Source organism: Anolis sagrei, chromosome 1 (genome assembly GCF_037176765.1).
Source record: "Anolis sagrei isolate rAnoSag1 chromosome 1, rAnoSag1.mat, whole genome shotgun sequence".
Classification (NCBI taxonomy): domain Eukaryota; kingdom Metazoa; phylum Chordata; class Lepidosauria; order Squamata; family Dactyloidae; genus Anolis; species Anolis sagrei.
In genome coordinates this window covers 290,886,557-290,910,402 of record NC_090021.1, presented here as the reverse complement: position 1 = coordinate 290,910,402, position 23,846 = coordinate 290,886,557, and the positions used below count along the sequence as shown (strand labels likewise).

The following is a 23,846-nucleotide window of genomic DNA, read 5'->3' as shown; positions in this document are numbered from 1 at the left end:
GTTTATTCCCAGTAAAAGTGCACAGCACTTTGCAGTAAAGAAATATTTGTCACGATATACAAATTCTGGAACTTCCATTAGAAATACTTATTACAAAATATCACTGGCTAATATTAGATAGTACTGCATTAGTTTGATACTAATTGTGCAGTGTGTCCTACTGCACAAATGTCTATTTGGTGACAAAATATTTAGCCTTGGTATCTCTAATGTAGTTGGAAAAAATTACAGCAGTTTTGTCAGCTGCCTTAAGAACAATAACGTTTTTATATTTAGGAATGGCTCTGTCCTATGCAAATGAATCATTTCTTTAAAAAGTCACCATTGGCCAATACTTTGTAAGGTTAGAGATACAACAAAAGCACAAGCCAATGGCTTGATTTTACATTAATATAATCTGTAACAGAATAATCAGAATAATAATTCAACTTTGACAGAAAGAATACAAAGGAAAGGTTAGAGAATGTTTAAAATTCAAATCCAAGCAATAATAACTGTCAGAAATCCTAATGATTTAATAGATTATTCTCATGAGAAACAACTAACGGCTGTAAACTTTTAAAAGTGACTGGAGTGTTTCACTGAAAATAAAAGCCACATTTGGGGAGCAAATCTCTTCTAAACAGATTTTTTTTTTTCGTATCAGGAGTCACTTGATAAACTTCTGGTGTGAGAGAATTGGCCATCTGCAAGGACGTTGCCCAGGGGATGCCCAGATGTTTTGATGTTTTTACCATCCTTGTGGGAGGCTTCCCTGCATGGGGAGGTGTAGCTGACAGAGGGAGCTCATCCACGCTCTCCCCAAATTCAAACCTCTGACCTGTTGGTCTTCAGTCCTAGTGGCACAAGGGTTTAATCCATTGCACTATCTGAAGTGATATTATCAAGAAACTCTGTGATAGGTTTACCAAAGGTTGGAAGCAACCTGAAGGCCCACAACAACAAATACACACAACACAGTTTTAGCAATTTAATGCCACTTGAACCACTATGAGTCCATTCTATGGAAATTTGTGGTTTATTGTTTGGTAAAGTACTTAGAATTTTCTGCTAGAGCACTCTGGTATTGTACTCCAGGAGAATAGCAGAGCATTCCAATCATACTACAAATCCCAAGATTCTGTTGAATGGAGCAAAGCCGAAGTATTATCAAACTGCTCTGGATATATAAGGTGGCCATACTCTTGCCTTGGGTAGGGTTCTTCATTGCATGTTTCATCTCCTGTGTATACCCGCTGCCTTTTTTCTGTTGTGTTTCTTGTCAAAACAAAAGCTCTAAGGTTTTTTTCACATTATACTATATAGATGATCCCTCATAGCCAAGTATGATTGTCTTAGCAGTAGGTCAAAAGTAAGTGACTGGAAATCTATTCTGGATCTGCAGGGTCTTTCACAATAAGGTGGAAGGCAGCCACAACAAGGGTTTGCTTGATGTGCCTTCCTCTTGGCATGCTTCTCCCTTTCTCCCTCTATTAATATTAATATTATTATTAATAATAACAACAACAACTTTATTTTTATACCCTGCCAGCATCTCCCCGGGGAGACTTGGGGCAGCTTACAAGGGACAATCCCAAAAATACAAATTACAACACACACAAAATTCAATAAAACTACTAAAATCAATAGCAAGCATCAGAAAAACATTACCACAAAACACATTTTAAAAACAGTATCACAGCTGAGAGATGAAGTGCTGAGTGCAGAGAGATCAGAGAATATGCAATCATTCCTAGAAAGAACCAAGGGAAAGTGCAAGATATGCTTCAATTTCCATTAAGGTTACATCTGGGTGGATAATGTCCATTAGGCATTTACAATAACAGGATTACAGGTGGGAGGGCCAGCAAAAGTGCAAGAGATATGGCGAGATTGATCCAATTCGCTAGTGAACTGCCTAATCAAATGCACAACGGAACATCCAGGTTTTTAGGTCCTTGCAGATAATGGATAGGGTAGGTGCCAATCTGATTCCCTTAGGCAGAGAGTTCCAGAGCCAAGGGGCCACCACTGAGAAGGCTCTCTCCCTCATTCCCACCACCCACGTTTGAGACGGGAGCAGAGCAGAGCCTCCCCAGATGATCTTAAGGTGCATGCTGGTTTGTAGGGGAAGATGCGATATCTATTCATGTCTCTTCAAAATCCATAGTACCATTGGTAACAGTTTATCTCCAGGTAGAACTTTCTCACACTATACAATTATAGGGTGCTGGGGGCATTTTACCCATTGTGGCTTCATCCTACAGAATCCTGGGATTGGTAGTTGGGCAGAACATCAGAGATGTTCAGCAACAACAACAAAATTACTTTAAAAGTGGAACGGAGCAAAATCCACTTAGAGTTGAGGTCTTTTAAAGCCTAAATAACTTCAGTAGGAAAACAATGGAATATAATAATTCTACACAAGTCTATTCTGTCTTAAATCTTTCTGCATTCATTGTTTTACCGCAGATAGATAAGTACAGAACTGTGTCGAAGTGTGTTTAAAGTGGCAACACTGAGACCACTTTGAATCACTAAATCAACTTCCTTTGATATTGTTTTCCATTTCCCTAAAAATATACAATTTTCTCACAAATTTGTATTCTCTTCAGGAGCACAAACAACACAAGCCGCAATTCACTGTTCCCATAGCAACAATAATTTTTGTGAAGCTGAAATAATTTTCTTAGCTAGATCACAGATTTAGTGAATCATTTCTGTTTTATACCAACTCAGCCAATAAAAAGTTGGTGCCAACTTGGAATGAATTTTGCTTTTCTACAGAAGAAAAACTATCAAATTAACCGAACAACCAAACAAAATCTATGAATATGTGTCATGTTGTTTTTAAATATCTTGGGTAGTGTCCTTAAAAATTACTTTTTTATTTCTCATAGAGGGATTAATTAAATTTTGAACATCTAAGTATAATTTTACTTGTTGTGGAAACAAGGATTGGAGATAAAGCTTCATTGGAAAAACCTTTTCCCATGATAACTCTTTCAGTAGCAAATTTCCCTTCTGAGGAGTAGATTTATCTCACTTCCTGTGGTCTTACTCCCGTTCTTAACTATGAGTCATTTGTAAGTCGGATGTTTATAAACTGGGGACTGCCTGTACTTAACTTTGGGAGAAGGTGAGAGTGACTTTTACAGGCAGAAAATAACCAAATGCTAGAGTACGTAGATCAAAGAAGAAACGGAGACGTGAGAGCAAAGGGCAGGCATGCCTTCAAGCTCCCTCTTGCTCTATACTAGCATTGATGCTTCTTAACATCTAAATGAACCCCATCCAAAATGGGATTTAAACATATTTGAGCTGCATTTATTAAAGTAACTAACCAGATGCCAGAACTTTCTAGCGCAGTTTCTCAACCTGGGGGTTGGGACCCCTGGAGGAATTCACGAGAGGGTGTCAGAGGGGTTGCCAAAGACCATCAGAAAAAACCGTGTTTTCTGTTGGTCATGGAGGTTCTGTATGGGAAGTTTGGTCCAATTCTCTTGTTGGTGGTATTCAGAATGCTCTTTGATTGTAGGTGAACAATAAATCTCAGCAACTACAACTTCCAAATGTCATGGTCTATTTCCACCCAACTCCACCAATGTTCACATTTAGGAATATTAAGTATTTGTGCCAAGTTTGGTCCAGTTCCATCATTGTTTGAGTCCACAGTGCTCTCTGGAGGTAGATGAACTACAACGCCAAAACTCAAGGTCAATGTCCACAAGACTCGTCCAGTATTTTCTCTTGGTCATAGGAATTTGGTGTGCCAAGTTTGGTTCAATGACATTGTTGGTGGAGTTAAGAATGTTCTTTTGATTGCAGGTGAACTATAAATCCTAGCAACTACAACGCTAAAATGACAAAATCAATTATCCACCCCACCCCACCAGTATTAAAATTTGGGTGTGTTGGGTATTTGTGTCAAATTTAGTCCAGTGAGTGAAAATATATCCTATATATCAAATATTTATGTTATAATTCATAACAGTAGCAAAATTACAATTATGAAGAAGCAACAAAAATAATGCTATGGTTGGGGGTCATCACAACATGAGGAGCTGTATTAAGGGGTTGTGGCATTAGGAAGGCTGAGAACCACTGTTCTAATGGGAGAAGTATGGGATAGTATGCTACTACATAGGACAATAGAACACTTCCACACAGCATTGCCAGTGGTAAGCAATAGGCCTGGGTAACAACGGAAAAATTTGTTTCTAAAATCGATTCGTTTTTCGGGGTTTTTTGTGTTTCATTATTTAAAATAATTACAAAATTTTCCTTTAAAAAAGTTCGATATTTACGAAATTTCGTAAATGGTAAAAAATTACAAAACAATAATGAAACAATAACGAATCGATTCGTTAATGGCGGCCGCGATTGCGCAATACGCTAAAAAAACTTCTGAAGCTTCCCTCTCCCTCTGTTGTTGACTGTTGGTGTGATATTATAATTTTTTTTCACTAATTAAACAAAAAACAACTATAAAACTTGCCCCAGACATGCGGAAATAATAACGAAACGACCTCAAACCAATAACGAAACGAATACATAACGAAATACGAAGTATTTACAAAACGTATTTAAAAATTTGTTTCGTTTTTAAGTTGCTCCAGAATGGTTCGTTATCGCTTCGTTATTAAAAATTAACGAATTTTTAACAAATTACGAATTAACGAAACGAAACCGCCCAGCCCTAGTAAGCAATGCTGATTCAAGGTGGGATCTCCAAAGGCACCAAATGCAAAAGAGGTATTTGAAAGAAAAGAAGCACCCTCCATGTGCAGCTGCTCTACACAATAGAGCATTTCTCTCTATAGTTTTGTCATACAGCTCTGCTTCCAGTTTTTGATTTGTCTCTGCCACAAGCCTTTACTACAAATGTTTTCCATGGCGCTGTGAAGATGATATGTACTGTGGAGGCCAGATTTTCTAGTGACTTCAAATGGCTTGCTGTGTGGAACAGATGTCCTACAGAGACTATATTTCAAGCAGTCTCCCTGTGGCAGTCACAACAAAAGGAGCAGCATTAAGGTTAGGAAAAGCAACAGTAGGCAAGATGTCTGGCTTGTTATCAATATAGAGATTATCTAAACTTTGTAGGAAACAAACAAGGAAAGAAAAACAAAGAATACAGTGCTGTTTTTTGTGGAAACAAGATGCAAGAACTCTCTCCTCAAAAATTATCTGTCAATGTTGCTGCTTGTTTATTTTTCCAACACAAGAAGCAAATCATTGCAGTAGATTGCTCCATAAGTAGGTAATCACTAGTTCGCTGATGACACAAGACCAATCAGCAAGTAAATTGTTTCTAATTTTTTCCAGTTGCACTTGTGTTTATAAGAAGTGGGTGTCTACAGGCCAAAGCATGACTAAATATAATCCACAGCACAGCTTTTTCCTTGGGTCAACTAGTTTTCATCAGAAATGCAACAATATACTTGGATGTTCCCAAGAGTTGTATTTTATGTGGTCATTATCAAACATCACCAAAACAGATTATTACAAATGAAGCTGCTTCTTTTCCAAACACAAAAATTCATCCAATTGCCTATTATTATTCTTTGCTGTTCAAACTGCACTGAATGACTAGGTGTAGCATAGCAGCTAAGAGTATAAAGTCACTTGATCATGCCATGCATAAACAAGAATAACTAGCATTAGGCAAAGCATTATTCTCAGTTTTAATCCTGCAATATGAATGAATAACACTGATCTGTTTCGTAGGTTTATCATAAGAATATTCTGAAAAGGCCACTTTGTGCAGTCTGCACAATGAAGTGCTACAATTGTTCCTGGTCCAGATCTCTTCATGGAGTGGAACTACATATCTAAAAGTACTAAAATATATGTTACACTAGCTTGGGGGTCTGACAGTGCCCGGGTTATTTGAGAAAGGCATTGTTTGTCTGTGCTCCAAGTTTAGTCTAGATCCAATGTCAGCTAGGTTCAGTGGGTGCGGGTGAACTGCAACTTCCGTATGCAAGTCCCATCATCTATGGTCCATCCTCCTCCAAACTGAATCAGGATGTAGAGTGGGTTATGGGGGCTCTGTGTGCCAAGTTTGGTTTTGATCAGTCATTGGTGTGGATTGCAGTGGTCTCAGGAAGTGAGTGAAGGTGCAGCAAATCCCATCATCCTTGGTCCATCATCCCACAAACCACACCAGGATGTAGAGTGCGTTATGTGGGCTCTGTGTGCCAAGTTTGATCTTGATCAGTCCTGATCCATCATTGGTGAGGGTCGCAGTGGTCTCAGGAAGTGTGTGAAGGTATTGCAAGACCCCTTGTCCATGGTACATCTTCCTCCAAACTGCACCAGGATGTAGAGTGGGTCATGAGGGCTCTGTGTGCCAAGTTTGCTTTTGATCAGTCATTGGTGTGGGTCGCAGTGGTCTTTGGAAGTGAGTGAAGGTACTGCAAATCCATGGTCCATCATCCCCCAAACCACACCAGTATGTAAAGTGGATAATGGGGGCTCTGTGTGCCAAGTTTGGTCCTGATCTTAATCGAAGAAAATATGGGGCTTACTAGTGACCGGCAGAGCCTCACAAATCAGTCCAATTGAACGTATCTTACAGTAATTCTTTACTTACATGTATAACCTAAACAGTTCAGCTGAACCTCTCGAATCTTGAAGAAATCAAAAAGCGAATACACAACAATTTTATTCAAAATGGGAAGTGTTAACATTTGTATGAATAAAACTATGTAACATAAATTGCTTCTGACTCTGAGTCTTAGTATCTTAATGCAAATGTCCTTGGGATTAGAAAAAAACTCATTTCTCAGAAATTCCGTGTAGCAAAGAGTAATAAATTGCTCAGCAAAAAGCAATTTGTTACGGTTATTTCCATTTTAAATAGCATCACTGCAATAGCTGCTCAGTAAACCAAGGTACAATTATAGGAGGTATTCCATTAATTGTTACATCTATCTCTGACTAATAGATGGCTAATAGATTCAAAATATTTTTGACTTTTATATTATCTATTTTTATAAATGACCCACCAATTTACTGTTTTGCCTACAAAACTGGAAGGTAGTGTGTGATGTCAATATAATTGCGACTTGGCATTTGTGTGTTGTTTCTTTTTTTCCCTTCCTCTCTTCTAATGTCAGATCAATTTAACCTACATTATCTGTAGTGGTTTCTTAACTGCACTAGAATAAAAATATAATTATACTGCAAGTACACACGACACCTATCATATCCAGGAAAATAAGATGCGCTAACAGACAGTTTGTAGGGAATTGCCAAAATTGAGGAACTGCAGGTGAAATAAAAGGTTTGTATCCCTATCTTTAAACTCATTCTTTTACTTCGGTCCACTAATATAGAATGTACATGTATCTATAAATATCTTGAGAAATATGTAAGAAAATTGAATGAAAGAATCATTTATTGAGGAGCTTCCCCATCCCCTTCCCCATCCCAAATGCAAAATTTAAAAAATATTGACAGTAGTTTGGTCATCGGTTTCATTTTTAGACAGCAGTTGAAGACAAAGATTAATTAAGAATAATTTTAACCTTTAAAAAATCTCCCTAAATTTTATACAGTGAACTCTCCACATTTGCTGGCGTAAGGGGCACAGGATTCCCCCCCCCCCCAATAAAACTGCTATTTTTAAGCTGAGAGCATTAACCCAAAAATACTATTTTTCACACTAGGGGACCTAGAGATTCCTAGAGATAACATTTTAATCAAATCCATGAATAATCAAATCCATAGAAGTCAAGCCCACAAAAGCCAATGGGATTTTGGCCTACATAAATAGGAGTTTAATGTCTAGATCCAGACAAGTCATGCTACCCCTCTATTCTGCCATGGTCAGACCACATCTGAAATCACACTGTGTCCAATTCTGGGCACCGCAATTGAAGGAAGATGTTGACAGTCTGGAATGTGTCCAGAGGAGAGCAACTAAAATGATCAAGTGTCTGGTGAACAAGCCCTATGAGGAGCGACTTAAAGAGCTGGGCATGTTTAGCCTGAAGAAGAGAAGGCTGAGAGGAGACATGATGGCCATCTATAAATATGTGAGGGGACGTCATAGGGAGCAGGGAGCAGGCTTGTTTTCTGCTGCCCTGGAGACTAGGATGCAGAGCAATGGCTTCAAACTACAGGAAAGAAGATTCCATCTGAACACGAGGAAACCTTACCAGGCCAATTAGATTAGACACAGATAATCAAGATGGTTTTAAACAGTGTATTTTAATATTGAGACAAATGTTTTTAATGTTTATGTATGCATATAATGAATTCATGTCCCAGCATTGAATGTTTGCTGTTTGTATGTTGTGCTCTGCCCTGAGCCCCCTTCGGGGTGAGAAGGGTTGAATATAAATGTTTTAAATAAATAAATAAGAAATAAGAACTTCCTAACAGTGAGAGCTGTTCAGCAGTGGAACTCTCTGCCCCAGTGTGTGCTGAAAGCTCCTCCTTAGGAGGCTTTTAAAGAGGCAGGATGACCATCTATTGGGGGTGATTTGAATTTGATTTTCCTCCTTCTTGGCAGGGGGGTTGGACTGGATGACCCACAAGGTCTCTTCCAACTCTATGTGATTTTATGAATCTATGCGAAGGGCAAACTTCATGACAAAAATGTTCCTTAAAGGGGTGGGTGGTCTTGTCATATTATTTCTTTCCATTCTGTGTGACTAAATCCACATGCAGGTCTTTTAACTTTTCTTCCTGTTTTTTCCCCCTTTGAAAAGTATATATGTCTTGATGTTCCAAATTTTCCCTCTCTAATGAGAGGGAAACCAATTAAAAACATTTCGGTTTCTTCTGGGACAAAATGTAAATGTCTGAATTCCACTTCACTCATTTGAACTGACATCCAAAGCCAGGTGCTCATGTTATCCCACTTTCAGACCTGGCAGCATGGCTGATTACTTCATATCAAGACACTGCTATTATGGAACAACACGCAGGTAATGCGATTAAGAGAATATGTTGGCTCAGACTCTAAACCAAGCTGAAATCTTTTTCAAGGTAGACTTTATTTATTCTTCTGCCTCTCTGTCTTTATTCTGCTATCTTATTAAAGATTAAGAGATACCGTCTATCTAGTTCATGTTGCTAGGAAACTGAACGTCATGTTAGAAAACAAATGCCAACAATCAAATCAGATCATTTTCCTCCCCACTCCTCCACACCTGTCCAGAGTTTACACTGCTTTCCCATCATTTTTCTAGTTACAAGCAAGAGTATAAAGATTAAGGGAAGCTAAATGAATAGCCCCAATCCGGTGAGGAATGACTTCTGAACTGTTTCTATGCAAAGATCACTTGCACTGTTCTATAGCACTGAGTATCAAAGGTTGTCTGCTTTGTAGCAGTTCAGATCCTGATCTGGAGTATCATGATGAGCCACACAACCATCATGTGGAAATGGCAGAAGTTACATTTTTGGACTTCAAGGCCCAGAATACCCAGTCAGCATGGCCAGTGGCAGTGCTGGCTGGGGTACCATGAAGGTGGTTACCCAAGATCGCAGCTATTATGCCACTTAGGGCACTATAAATGCAAAAGCTGTTGGTAAATTGAGATAAATTACCTTCCTTATCTCAGTCTGCTTTGACCTTTCAAGCATCTATCTGAAGGCACAAAGTGGTACAAACATCGGACTCCTTCAATTCAGCTTTCATCCAAAAGCGGCACTTATCTTTATTGGGATTTATACAATACATAAATAAGAGAATCTTCAATCATGTTCATTCACATCTGAGCACACAGCAAAGAGCACATTCCATTCTTATTAGTCTTCATCCGGCCTACACAGGAACCTCCGAAAGTTACGCTCTAGCAATACTTCACAACTGTATGTATTAACTCATACATTACTGAAACCACAGTTTAAACTATAAGCAATTTTCATATCATATAAAAACACATACTGGCAAAAGCAACTACAGTCAGCCCTGCACATTTGTGTGTTTGACTTTTTGGATTCAAGTATTTGCAAATTTGATTAAAATATTCTGTCTACAAATTCTTAGGTCTTCCAGCACGACTCAGTGGTCAACTTCCACCAGAAGCTGATCATAGTGTTGTGGTGAAGTACCTAAAGATGCCTAGAGAGCTGTCCTCTCAGGTTTAAAAAAAGCTTTTACGAGAGGCTGCTGAAAAGTCTTTGTGTTCTTTTTTTGTTTCTATGGTACATCACATGAAAGCCTTATGTGTCTAATATATGTTTTCAAAATGTTGTGTCTAATATGTTTTCAAAATTTTGTGTTTGTAGCTTATGGCAACAGTGATCTAGGCATGCGGGAAAACAAAATGGCATAGTCTAAGGGAAAACTGTGGCATTGACACCGAGAACTGGGAAGCCCTGGCCCTTGAGCACTTTAACTGGAGGTCAGCTGTGATCAGCAGTGCTGTAGAATTTGAAAAGGCACGAATGGAGGGCAAAAGACAGAAATGTGCCAAGAGAAAGGCGTGTCAAGCCAACCCCAAACAGGACCGCCTTCCACCTGGAAACCAATGTCCTCACTGTGGGAGAACATGCAGGCCAAGAATAGGGCTCCACAGTCAGCTATGTATCCACCGCCAGTACACCGAACTTGGAGGACAATCTTACTCGGACAATGAGGGATCACCTAAGTAAGTAAGTCTAAGGTGATATTCACAGCAAATGAGAGCAGAGGAGTGATAAAATTCTTGTTTCTGTAAGGAAAGTCTGCAAAGGATATTCATGGTGATATGTTGCAGACATTGGGGGATCAATGCCTTTCATATTCTACAGTTTAAAACTGGGTTGCCAAATTTTAAATGGGCCGCTTCAGCACCAATGATGAGGAACGTCCTGGATAATCGAGAGTGGTTGTTATTCCAGTAATCGTTGATGCTGTGCACAACCTCATACTGGACAATCGACAAATTTCAGCTAAAGGAATAACAATAGAAAAAGGTTCCACCATCAATGCAAGGTATTACATTGAACTTTTGAACCAACTGAAGGCAGCTCTGAAAGCCAAAAGGCACGGCAAGCTGTCCAAAGGAATCTGGTTCCTGCAAGACAATAACTCCGCTCACACTGCACAAGCGACCATAGCAAAACTGATGGAGCTAGGCTTCCAGCTGGTTGACCACTCACCAGATCTAGCTTCCTCCGGCTATCTTCTGTTTCCAAACCTGAAGAAACGCCTCAAGGATACCAAATTTCACACCATTTCTGATGCCATGGTTGCTACGGGTGACTGGTTTGAGGCACAACCGAAATCCTTCTTTTTGCAAGGCTTACAGAACTTGGAATACCGATGTAAGAAATGTGTTAATATCAGTGGAGAGTATGTGTAATAAATGTAAATCATAGAATCATAGAGTTGGAAGAGACCTCATCGGCCATCCAGTCCAACCCCCAGCCAAGAAGCAGGAATATTGCATTCAAAGCACCCCTGACAGAGGGCCATCTAGCCTCTGTTTAAAAACCTCCAAAGAAGGAGCCTCCACCACACTCCGGGGCAGAGAGTTCCACTGCTGAACGGCTCTCACAGTCAGGAAGTTCTTCCTAATGTTCAGATGGAATCTCCTTTCTTGTAGTTTGAAGCCATTGTTCCGCGTCCTAGTCTCCAGGGCAGCAGAAAACAAGCTTGCTCCCTCATCCCTGTGACTTCCTCTCACATATTTATACATGGCTATCATATCTCCTCTCAGCCTTCTCTTCTTCAGGCTAAACATGCCCAGCTCCTTAAGCCACTCCTCATAGGGCTTGTTCTCCAGACCCTTGATCATTTTAGTCACCCTCCTCTGGACATATTCCAGCTTGTCAACATCTCCCTTCAATTGTGATGGTTAGAATTTGACACAATATTCAAGGTGTGGTCTAACCAAGGTGGAATAGAGGGGTAGCATTACTTCCCTAGATCTAGACACTATGCTCCTATTGATGCAGGTCAAAATCCCATTGGCTTTTTTGCTGCCACATCACATTGTTGGCTCATCTTCCTATCTCGTTTCTTTCTGGGTAAAGCCAAAGACTTATCAGCAGCCCCTCGTAAAATTTTTCACTTCCACAGGGATCCTTCTCTCTCCCTAGTGACATTAGATCAGCCCCCTCCCGCCTAGCTTTAAGAAGTAGAGTAAAAACCCGGCTCTTGGATCAGGCCTTCGGTGAAGTAGTGTAATAATATAATAAAATTGGAATATGTGCAATGACTACGGAATGGTCTCAAACTATGATCTTTGGATGGTGTGATTTTAAAATTGAATGTAATTTTTAAATGTTTAATATGCATTAATGTTAATTCAATTGATTTTAAGCTTAATGTTTTACGTGGTTAAGGCATTGAATAATTGCCATATGTAAGCTGCCTTGAGTCCCCCTTGGGATAGAGAAAGGCGGGGTATAAATAAGGAAAATAAATAAACAAACACAGAGAACGTGGAGAGCTAACTGTATTATTACAGATCTCAGAACTGGCCACCAGTGTGTTTCCTGTAATTTAGGCCAGTGCTAATAAAAGAGGTGTTTCACATTGGCCCTTGATCCATCTATCCCTGACAAACTTCCAAGAAAGGAATAAACTATTGTAGCTAATGAGCACACACAGGGTACCGCTCCCTGGCACAGGAGAATGAGGGAAGGAATTGTCAGCCCTCACATCAGATATCTTTAAAAAATAATAATTCAAGATTTTTTCAACAGTTAATCTATATACAGACACAGATATAATTTGACACATTATAATTTGACTTCAATTGAATAAAGATGGAAATATAAGTGTAATAAGCAAAGAAAGGATGGACAACCGGGTGGACGAACACAGCTTTCCGAACACAGTGAAACTGAAGAACATTCTGTTCAATTACTAGATTGCTTATTAGTGAATTACCCATTTTGTATTGGTCAAAATAGCCTGGTACACTGGCTGCTTCAAACAAATTGTGCTGTACTTACCCTGTCTAACACCCTCACTGCCATAAAACACAGTTTGACTCTGCATCATATGGTCAGCATAGACTCAAATAATGCAGTTTAACTGCACTGAGCTACATTATATGAATCTAGGCAAAGATAAAGGTTTTCCCCTGACATTAAGTCCAGTCATGTCTGACTGTGGGGTGGTGCTTATCTCCATTTCTAAGCCGAAGAGCCGGCGTTGTCCATAGACACCTCCAAGATCATGTAACCGGCATGACTGCATAGAGTGACGTTATCTTCTTGCCGAAGTGGTACGTATTGATCTACTCACATTTGCATGTTTTCAAACTGCTAGGTTGGCAGAAGCTGGTTTTGACAGCGGAAGCACATGCTGCTCCCCGGATTCGAACCAGCAACCTTTCGGTCAACAAGTTTAGCAGCTCAGCGGTTTAACTCACTGCACCACTGGGAGCTCATTATATGAGTCTACACTCCTTATATAAATCTACACTGCCCATATAATGCAGTTTGAGTAAGATCATGGGTTGCCCTGGCCATAGTGCCTAGCCTTGATATATTCTGATATATGTTTTTGCTATGAAATTGGTTGGGGGATGCCTACTGCACACACAGTGCCCTTTGGATTGCTCCCCCAGATTTCATGTTGTATTGACTGTAAACCTTCCACTGATTAGGAAGGTCTGATACTGCGGACGTCCTTAGGCTAGAGCTGTCATGAGCATCCTAGTTGGCTTCAGACAAAGAATAAACAACTCACAAAGTTGATAAAGCAAGAGAAGAGGAACAAATGAAGAACTGTGAAAAATGAAAAACGTCTGCTCCTGAAAGAACAGAGAGAACATTGCTCTTCCTGCAGTTCAGACAGTGCACACAATGACGCTGAGGAGCAGGTGCAGAGGCACACCTAGGTATGTCCTCCAAGGACCAGGCTCGAGGGACTAGACTCCAGCCCAAACTCTACTCACCTCTAGAATCACAGAAACCTTGAAAAAAACTCACAAGACACATTAGTTGTGCCATGTGGCGAAAATGAGGCGTGAAGGATATGCATGGACAATTTCCATGTTTTAGAAACAATGGGAAAAGACTATGTTCAGAAATCAATGGAAATCCAGATCAGTTTGAGGAAATGATCCATTGCTCACTAGTCCAGATGATGAGAAAAGGGAACAGAGGCATAAATAAGAGAAATTTACTGTCACTAACAATAATATAACCCATAGGAGCAGACTGTTCCAGGTGAAGAACACATATTAGGATCATAAGAAAAGGTCTGTAATTTTACAAATGACACCTTAGAAAATCAAGCATGTCTAAATTCTTTCCCATTCCAGAAAAGTCCTTGGGAATATATGGTATGTACAGAAGTATATGGCTTCTAAATGCTGTTGGAATCCAATCATCTCTCACTCTTGGATGTGCTGGCTTCTGAATGGCTAACATTTTCTCATCCCTGACAAACAGGAAAACAGACACAATTTGATGGATTAGATAGGATTACTTGCCAAAGATAGGCCACTTGGAAGCGTAACCAAATGCAGAAGAGATTCACTTTTTATGAACTGCAAATTTCCTATGCATTTAAGAACCAAGATGGGAAGGAGTCTTGTAAACAGTAGTTAGAACTTGGGATATAAATAATATTTGTCAATAACTCGATTCCAGGAAGGAATACAGGCTTAAATTGGGAAGAGGGGGGTGGAAAAAACCTACCTAGAATAATAATGCAGTCATGAGATTTTTGCAGTTTTTCCCTGAAATGTCTATGTTGTTTAAATGCATGAGGCATTAAAAACATGAGTTACAAATTCAGATTCTTTATTCGCTGGTTTCTAAGTATTCTAGCATTCATATTAATAATTTATGTTTATAGTTGTTAAATCTCCAGAGAATGTCTCTTTTATATATTCACCAGTTTAAATGAGGCAGGAACTGTGGTCTGAGAAATGAACTGACACTCACAAGCAATTCAAGCAGAAGCAATTCCCCATGAAAAGACAAGAAGGGGTCATTTAGGGGTGTCCAGAGGACATGACTACTGCAAAAATTCAGTGTTGTCTTTTGCCCATTGTAAAGGTTTTTTGCTCCAACTGGTCTGCCATCGGCTTAGTCTTCTCTTGAAAGAATACACCAAGATGTACAGGAGCTGAAGATACCATACATCTTTATTGTTCGGAATACAAGAGTCTAGCACTACTGTTTTTCTATATAGGGTCTTAGCTACAATGTCATCAATCACCCAAAACCTGCCTGGTGCCTGCCTTTTCCCACATACCAGAGCCCACCTTCTCACCCTCACCTGTTATGGCCGGTTCATGTGTCCTTGCAGCATCCTGTCTGGAGTGGATAGTTGCATGGCATGAGTGATCATGACACCCACTGCGGAATTAAAGCAACTTTTAAAGCAACCAAGCTTACCTGTCCAAACGTATCACCTCTATGAACGACCTTGGAGATTAAGATTGTCTGGGGAAGCCCTGCTCTTAGTCCTGCTTTCCTTGCAAGTGCGATTGATGGGGATGAGAGACAGACCTTTTCAGAGGTGGCCCCTCGGCTATGGAACTCCCTTCCCAGTGACATTAGATCTGCCGCCTTCCTCCTAGCCTTTAGAAGGAAAGTAAAAACTTAGCTTTGGGATCAGGTTTTTGGAGAATAGTGCACCGCAATAACAGATTTGGAATATGTGCAATGACTATGAAACAGCTTAGACTATGATTATGGATGATGTGATTTTAACATTGAATGTAATATTTTAAAATGCTTATTACGTATTACTTTAAAATTAATTATAATGTTAATGTTTTTGGAATTGTATGTGTTTTTAAGCCATTTAATAATTGCCGATATGTAAGGTGTCTTGAGTCCCCTTCGGGGTAGAGAAAGGCGAGGTATAAATAGGGTAAATAAATAAATAAATAAATTTCATCAATAAACAGACATTAAGTTGCCATTCAGCTCAGCAAATGACCACCATTAATGAAGACAGCCTGTAAATATCTTACAGAAAAGTAGCACCAATCAACTACTTTTGGTTTAAGTTTAAAATACAGATGATTCATCCCTACAAGTCATGGCAACAGTTAATAATCATCTAATTGATTGAGTTGAACTTGACTCTATCTCGGCGATTTGGCTTATATGTATTTATTCTGTCTGTATTTTAACTTATAATGATTTTATGATGTTTTAGATGTATTTGTGCATTGAATTTCTGCTGTTAGCCGGTCTGAGTCCCTCCATGGAGGTAGAGAAGATTGGGATATAAAAGTTTTAAGTAAATAATAAATAAATAACTGGAGTTACACATATGCTACACACCGATGGTTAATAAAAATCCATTTTCCTTCATCTATAAACTTCACCTTCTAAAAAAATATAAATGCATTCTGAATGGCAGATTTATTATTAGAATAAATGAGAACTGAAATACTGTTATCTACTTCTAGCAAATCGTTATGGAGCCAAAAAAAAAGTAAGTGCATTTCAAAGGTCATAAGGGACCATATTTTCAGACACAACAAGACCAATCCATAATTTTTACAGCTCTAGATGTTGCTCTTCAGAGTACTTCCTTCTCTGTAATGGCACTTACAATGGAGCATTTATAATTTAAGATTCCCAAATGACCACTAAAATGCGGTGTTCGTGACTGCTGCCTGCCACACACCGCCTCTGCAAAAATCATGTTACATATGTATGGCTCACTAAACATAATTTGGTGAACAGAGTAGGCAGGAAAAGAGAACAAAATGTCAGAAAGGTTAAAGAAAAACACAAGGCCATCATGCCATGCTGAGCAGATCGATCTCTTGCATTCTCTTGCACACCTTGCTAGACTGGACAGGGGCCCACAGTAGCCTTCATGAGTCTGAAGGACCAACTCTGGCCTTGGCACAATTCAGAATCCCTGCTGTTTAGCAGATTAAAGAAGGGTGGATTATAATGTAAGCACCAAATTTTCACCAAGTCTGCTATCTAACTGTAGTACTATAGTATATCTGAGCAAAATATCGGAACCTTCTGGAATATCACTGCTCAAACCACTTTGATTTTCTGAAATTTCTGCAAGCCAAAGTAGACATGGCATTGGAGACCCATAATAAGAAACAAAATTGATATAGGAAGAGGTGTGGAGGGGGGGGGGGGGGAGAGAGAGAGAGAGAGAGACAGGACACAGATTCAGGCAACGGAACATAAATAAATACAAGTACTTCCCTTCTTGATCCAAATTCTTCCCAATTCCTCATTCTAGTGGAAAACGTAGAGCTACAATATATGTATCTTTATATCACCCTCCAATCCCTCACATGGCAAATATGTGTATATTGGAGGATAGACTGGGAGAATGGGACAGAAGAGAAGAAGGAATAACATTCAACTTCTGCAGTAGACTTGATGTATGTGTCTATGGTTAGCTTTTTGTTGGTGGTGTTTCATGTTTTACCCACTCTTAAATTATACAAACATAAAGTGTATGTACACTCGGAAAGCTGCCAAAAGCTAATAAAATAGGTTCTGAATAAAGGAATAAATGGTTGCATCTAGAAAGCTTTTGAAAATAGAAAAGATATTTATCTTGTTAGAGTGCATGCAGAGTTTAGGGATCTTGATTTAAGGAGCAAACACGCCGATGGCTTGGAGAAAGAAACAGCTTTATTGTAAAAACTCCATTTTAAGATAGGATAGTAGCTCAGGTTGCTGATTTAACCTAGCAATATCTTGGGGCCCTTCCACACAACCCTATATCCCAGAATATAAAGGCAGGTAATCCCACAATATCTGCTTTGAACTGGGTTGTCTCAGTCCACACTCAGATAATGTGGGATTTTCTGCCTTGATATTCTGGAATATAGAGCTGTGTGGAAGGGCCCTTGGAAGGCTGAAATTAGGCTCATGGGAAGAAAAAACAGTGGAAAAACATCCCTAAGAGTATCCATTTATATCACAGCAGGATCAAGATTGGTAGACATGGAGGAAGAACATTTCATTCACTCAGACTATCTAACCTTATTAATATTGCTCACTGTGAGCCATTCTTCACTCTTCAATACTAAGCATTGTTGCATTTTCAACATGTCTGTCATTGAATGATAGTAAGATATCCCTCTCTGGATGTATTTTTCCATAACTAGGGTGTCATCACCAAGAAGGTTCTATCAGTGGCATTAACATGGGATTCTCCATGAACGACCTTAATGTGTAGATACAACTTCTAAGATGGTCTTCTACCTAAGACATGAAGTTTCAAATCTGCTCTTGGCCCAGAAATAGATTAGGAATATGTACAGTTGGCACAGATAATGTACCTATAGCTATTTTTAAAGACATTGAAGACATTAAAGGCAATGAAGACATACCTTGGCTCAATCATTAATCAATATGGAGACTGCAGTCAAGAAATCAGAGGTGACTAGAATTTGGAAGGGCATCTATGAAGGAGCTAGGCAAGATCCTGACTACTAAAGAGGAAACTGTCCAGTCCAGGGTTCTCAACCAGTGGCCCGCGGACCACCAGTAGTCTGCAAGAACTAAAATATGTATTGTCAAAGGCTTCCATGGCTAGAATTGCTGGGTTGTTGTAGGTTCTTCGGGCTATATGGCCATGTTCTAGACTGCTTCTAGAACATGGCCATATAGCCCGAAAAACCTAAAACAACCCAACTAAAATATGGTCCGTGGCCTCACCGTTACTACACTGTTGCAATGAGAGCAACTGGTCTCACGAAACCCTCTTATAGTGTCAAGGCTTATTAAATATGGTTTACTGTGGGTGAGCAGATGGTGACTACTAGATAGCATATGTTCTGTATCAGAAACTAAATAAATAAATAAATTTTCTAAATCAGCACCCCAAATAACCAAACTGAATCCAAAGTTGACCAAAAACTCATTCGTAACCCTTTTGGAACTAATGTTGGAGAGTGGACCCTGGTCAAAGTTGTTCGTAGTTAAAAAAAGGATGGGAACCACTGGTCTACTCCATTCTATTTACCATTTCTTCATATGATTGTGAAAACTGGACTATGAAGAAAGCTAACAGAAATAAAATCAACATATTTGAAATGTGCTGCTCCAAAAGAATTCTGCAGATACCATGGACTGTTAAAAAAGAGAAACAAATGGCTCCTAGAGAAAATCAATACTGAACTGAGGCCAAGATGACTATACTGAAACTGTCATAATTTGAACATATCATGAGAAGACACAACTCACTAGAAAAATAGTACTTGATAAGGCAGCAGGAAAAGAGGAAGATCACAATCAAGAAAACCACAACCCTGAGTCTGCAAGACCCGAGGAGATGTTGATGACAAAGTGACTTGAGGGTCTCTCGTTCATAAGGTTGACATAATTCAAAGTAGACTGGAAAACAGTAAACAGCAACAACAATTTTTTAATTTACATAACAGAAAATAGCGATCATGGATCTCCTGTGTCTTTGTTAACTTGACCCTAATATAGACCATGCTGAGAAAGTAGATTAAGGAAAAAGAAGAGAGTGAACCATTTCCTTCCTTATTCCCAAGAATAATAAGGAGAGAACAAAACAGTCTGGCCCTTCAATTTAATTACCATTGGCTTTAGCCCGTACTTTGCCAGGAAATAAATTAGTTGATAATAGTTTCATTTTCTTTGCACTGTTCAGGATGTTTTAGCTTGTAATCAGTACTTCAGAACCTATTCAAATAGCATAAAATTGCACAAATTGCATGTTGAAGAGCAGCAAAATTAGTAAACGGAAAAGCAAGAATTGCTCGATCAAGATGGTGCAAAAGGGACACATATTTGCACTCATGTGGCTCTGAATTCAGCTTCTTGCACTGATTTAATAGCAAAGTGTACTTTCCACAGTGCTTGGTGGAAAAGACAAAAAGGGGGGTTACATTAAAACTCAACTAAATTATTTTTTCTTCTGCTAAGTTACAGCCTACTTCAATCTATTGTTTCCAGTTAATATCTGAATAACTGGTTGCTTCAGTAGAGAAGCTGGTTTTGGATAATTCATCATTTAGAAAGATAAAATTTATTTGACAGGTCCATAGGTCACAATAAAAACAACAGTTACAGCATACAGAATGACAAGAAGGAAAATCTGTAATGTGCTCTGCAGGGTATTACCCTTAGGCTGGGTTTCAAGGCTGTACTAGGAAGTAACTCTTTTGCTCTGGAGGGTCTTCTATCATACATTTATAACTCATATACTTTAATATTTGTTGTGCATGCTAATTAAATATTAACTCTGGTTCAAGGTGGCTTACAGTGAGCTATATGGTTTTCAGATTAAGGATCTCATTACACTAATCAAATCAAGTGTCCTCAGACACTTCTAGCTTGCTTCAGAATGGAGGCCCATGCCTGCCATCACACAATGTTGTGTGACATCTAGTGGAGACCTCACCCTCAACCGGGGTGGAAGTGTCCTTGGGCACTTCCCTTCAAACATGGGAGCCTTCACATTGGAGCCAGCAAACTTCTACATGGTTTGGGCAATGCTTCCCCTGTGTGATGGGGGAAGCATCACTGTGCTGGAGTAGAGCTGCCTTTTGTGCCTGCCCTTTTGCCACACTTGCTGGTGAAATGGCACAGGGTGGGGGTGGGGGGAGTCATCAGTGTGATAAGGTCATTTATTTCATGGCAGGACCAACTTGAGAAACTGCAAGTCACTTCTGGTGTGCGAGAATTGGCCGTTTGCAAGGACGTTGCCCAGGGGATACTTGGATGTCTGATGTTTTTACCATCCTTGTGGGAGGCTTCACTCATGTACCCACATGGGGAGCTGGAGCTGACAGAGGGAGCTCAATCCACTGACCCCAGATTTGAACCGCTGACCTGTCAGTCAGCAGTCCTGCTGGTACAAGGATTTATCCCATTGCACCAACAGGGGCTCCATAGGTCATATGTAAGAAACTGCCTTTTCTTGTACGAACCACTTCAGTCCCTGTATTTTGAAGGATGAAATGCTACATATTCTATGGTTTTTATTAGTGAGGCTTGTTTGACTTTGCCAGAAGGTAAGGCCTGATTTCTCAAAAACAGTAACACAAAAACAGTTCCATGTGTCTCCTGCCATACCTTTTTGGTCAGCTCATCATTCAGGCACATTTTCTGTTAATCATATCTTACATTTATTGTAAAGAACTAATAGTGACTAGAATGGGGGAGAATCATGTCCTCATTGAATGACAGGCAGCATTAAAAGATGTGATAAAGAAATTTATAAACCAAAAATAGAGTAGGTGACTTTTGATTTGACCCAAAGCCTTCCCTGGCCTTGCTAGTGGCAGGTGATGAAAGTTATAGTATTATTTATTTATTTATTTACGATATTTCTATCCTGCTTTTCTCAAGCTCGAAGGTGACTCAAGGTGGCTTACAAATTGGCAGCAATTTGATGCCGTAACAATCTACAATATACAATTAAAACATTTAAAACAACATTATAAAATCCATACAAAAACCATTAAAACATATAATAACCAAGGTCTTCCTGTTAATCTCATTTTCCAGAAGAATCGTCTAAACCTTTCCATGTTTCAATCTTACATAATTTCGTATTTGTCTATTGCACTGCATTTCCGAAGGCTTGTTCAAAGAGCCAGGTTTTTACTTTTTTCGGAAGGTCAGTACGGAGGGGGCCGATCCAATATCCTTAGGGAGGGAGTTCCACAGCCAAGGAACCACCACTGAGAAGGCCCTGTCTCTCATCCCAGCCAGATGTGCCTTAAATTCCTAGATGGTTCATAGGGAGAGATACGTTCAGACAGGTAAGCTGGGCATTAAAGGCTTCAAACTGGAGAGAGCTACCATAAACAATATCCTATACTCCCGATACGTTCAAATAGTCAACTGCCACCCCGATACGTTCAAATAGTCAACTGCCACCCAACTGTCTCATAAGAAACTTCCACATACACACTTGGGCATCTTAAAAGCCTCCTAAGCTAAAGCCATGCCTTCAAAGAAGCTCCTCAATCAGAGAAACTATTTTCTACACAAAAATTTTCATTAGCAAGCAACAATAAGGCATTTCTGGCATACAGTTATTTAATGTGAAAAGCAAAACATTACAACTCTAGTTTAACTAAGATGTCTTGCCAGTGATGTTAGCTGAAACAAAGTTATGACCAGTCTGCATTCTTTTATTCTGCCATACTCAATAGCCGTTAGTTATACTGGAGGAAGTGAGAAATAAGTATGTAGCAATTATTCCAGGCATGTGATCCTACAAATTTCACAAAGAAGACAGTAGGATAATTATCCAGATTTTAATTATTATTAAATTCATATAGCCTAAGATTTTACTACACCAAAGGAAGACAGCACGTCCCCTTAGCATTAAAATTTTTAATACAAATATTGCTTTGAAACTTCTCTTCAATGCAGCCATTTGGTGCGAAAACACATATGTAAACTTAGACTGAGTCCAAGCAAGGTTTATAAGAGACCTGTTGTACGTGCTGTACTGCATTCCTAACACGGTCCTGTTACTAGAAACGGGTGAATGCCCACTAAGCACAAGGGCCTGGATTCTGAAAATGAATCTTTGGCTGAAAACAATTGTATTCAAATTGGGAATGGGCCTAACATAGTATATCCCATCTGAAACCACTCAAACCCTTTGGGCAAGGAGGGCCGCTCGGAAAGCGACCTCAATTGGTCTATCAGCGTCCCTTTTGCTGCATCTAGGTTTGAAAATGGCACAGGAATCACTGAAGCAACAGATGAGGGACATTGCCCCGGGAGAGCTCAGAGGAATCACTGAAGCAACAGATGAGGGACATTGCCCCCTCTCAAATTCATCATGTTCCTCTAGATCAGGGGTCCTCAAACTTTTTAAACAGAGGGCCAGATCACAGTCCCTCAAACTGTTGGAGGGCCGGATTATAATTTGAAAAAAGCATGAATGAATTCCTATGCACACTGCACATATCTTATTTGTAGTACAAAAACCACTTAAAAACAATACAATAATTAAAATGAAGAACAATTTTAAGAAATACAAACTTATTCGTATTTCAATGGGAAGTGTGGGCCTGCTTTTGGCTGATGACATAGGAATGTTTTTGTTGTTGTGTGCTTTCATGTCGTTTCAGACTTAGGTTGACCCTAAGCAAGGGCCGGGTAAATGACCTTGGAGGGCCGCATCCGGCCCCCGGGCCTTAGTTTGAGGACCCCTGCTCTAGATCCTTGAATTTACCATACACTGAGCCATTCAAGTTAAGTAGATATCTCAACAACCTTACAGTGTCTAATTATCGCAGACTCCTCACAAAAGCAAGGCTAAATGTATTGCCATCAGAGCTGCTAAATGACAGACTATCTGGCATTCCCTACTCCCAAAAATGATGCCCGTGTGGTGGTAATGAAATAGAATCATTAGAACACATCTTGTTGTAGTGTCGCTATTACTCAGTTCAACAAGGCCAACTCCTACACCCAATCCTGCCCCGATTGTCTAACCATTCCCCGCAAGGGAAGGTCAGACATCTTTTGGAGGACAAGCACCACAGTGTGATCCTCATGGTGGCAAAGTTCCTCACAGTGGCAGCAAGGCTAAGAAAGAGCCTAGTCTCTGACCAGGGTATGACCTGACACTGTGTATTATGTGCCTGTATAGTATATTTCCCCAGATACAAGTGATCTGTTAACTCCTGTATGTTATCTATTTAACAGATGCGGGTCCATGGACCGTAATAAAGTTTGTTGTCAATTCAGATATCTGTCCTTACAGAGATGTTAACATCCTTTATTACTTCCACTCATTACTTCATAGTCTACATTGCTCCCTCCTGGTTCCTAAGTCATAATGCTGATGCCACAACTGAAAAGGTCCTAACAAATTCTAGGGCTAGAGATAGATAAAGTTTTGGCCCAGGGCAGCATGTGATCCCAGTGGTATTTTTGTGGCCCAGAATTAATTTTCTGGATCACATTTTTGCTGATCCACAAAGTCAAACCCAAGTGGAGGGCAG

General features: G+C 39.6%; 1 protein-coding gene across 2 annotated transcripts in view; it reads right to left on the bottom strand.

Annotated features, from left to right (window-relative positions):
* Positions 1-23,846, bottom strand: part of GPR176 (G protein-coupled receptor 176) — a 42,785-nt gene that overhangs the window by 4,585 nt on the left and 14,354 nt on the right. Inside the window, exon 1 of one of the 2 annotated variants that reach the window (XM_067462855.1) lies at positions 9,547-9,740. The exons of the other annotated variant lie outside the window; for it this stretch is intronic. The gene's annotated coding sequence lies outside the window, so the exon portion shown is untranslated. Of the gene's footprint in view, positions 1-9,546; positions 9,741-23,846 lie in introns of those variants that run through there. 2 annotated transcript variants of the gene reach the window in all.